Here is an 881-nt window from a genome sequence, read left to right on the forward strand (position 1 = left end):
TTAAAGGAGGAAAAAAAGTGGTTTGCAAGTGTAATAGGTAGAGATAGGCTCTGAAATAATTGCATCTAATTTATTTCCATAAATATTTTATAACTTGAACATATAGCATATTTGTTTGCCAGTTTTGAATATAGTGATTTAAGAAATGAGGCACTGGTCTCAGATTACAATTATATCATCACAAATCAACTTACTTTTTCATTTAACAATAAAAATAAGTTAAACAATGCTTGAAAAATAAAATCGAGAACTATATTAGTAACAAAAACTCTGAACAAATGTGTACATCTTAAGAACTGAACCACTTATGCCAAGGAGCTTTTTTTTTCACAGCTGGGATATACTAGTTTCCCATTCTGACACATTACTCAAAATGATGATTTTGGCCTTTTTTGGATGATAACCAGGTTTACATGAAAACTCAACCACTTCGCCTGGTCTGGAATAAAGTTTTTGTTGTCCTATATATAATTTTTATTTGTCAACTAAATATATAAAATAAATTAAATAATTATATATAATAAATTAAATAATTATATAAAATATACTTTCTCATGCATAAATATTTAAGAATCAAGCTTTAGGCAGAATGGTTGTGTGAAAAAATTATATTATAAACAGAAAATATTGTACTCATTACACTTTTTTAAAAGGATCTTTCAGAATCTTAAAGAACTTACCTAAACATTTTGTTGGTTCTGCCCATTTCCATTTCTACATGTTATTTGCCTGTTACCCTCAAGTTGATATGAATTCTGGTACTGATACTCAACTGATGAATATGGAGCATGTACTGGTAATGGAAATGAAGTAATGTCACCATTGTGAATAGGCGGAGGGGTCCCACATTTTCTTTCAGAATCTAGAAATTATTATTTGAT

At 28.6% G+C, this 881-nt stretch overlaps 1 pseudogene; it reads right to left on the bottom strand.

The window, feature by feature from the left end:
- Positions 1–305: 305 nt before the first annotated feature.
- On the bottom strand, positions 306–866 carry LOC110596712 (annotated as a pseudogene).
- Positions 867–881: the final 15 nt, after the last annotated feature.

This window comes from Carlito syrichta, unplaced genomic scaffold (genome assembly GCF_000164805.1).
Source record: "Carlito syrichta isolate Samal-C Ts95f unplaced genomic scaffold, Tarsius_syrichta-2.0.1 Scaffold111703, whole genome shotgun sequence".
Classification (NCBI taxonomy): domain Eukaryota; kingdom Metazoa; phylum Chordata; class Mammalia; order Primates; family Tarsiidae; genus Carlito; species Carlito syrichta.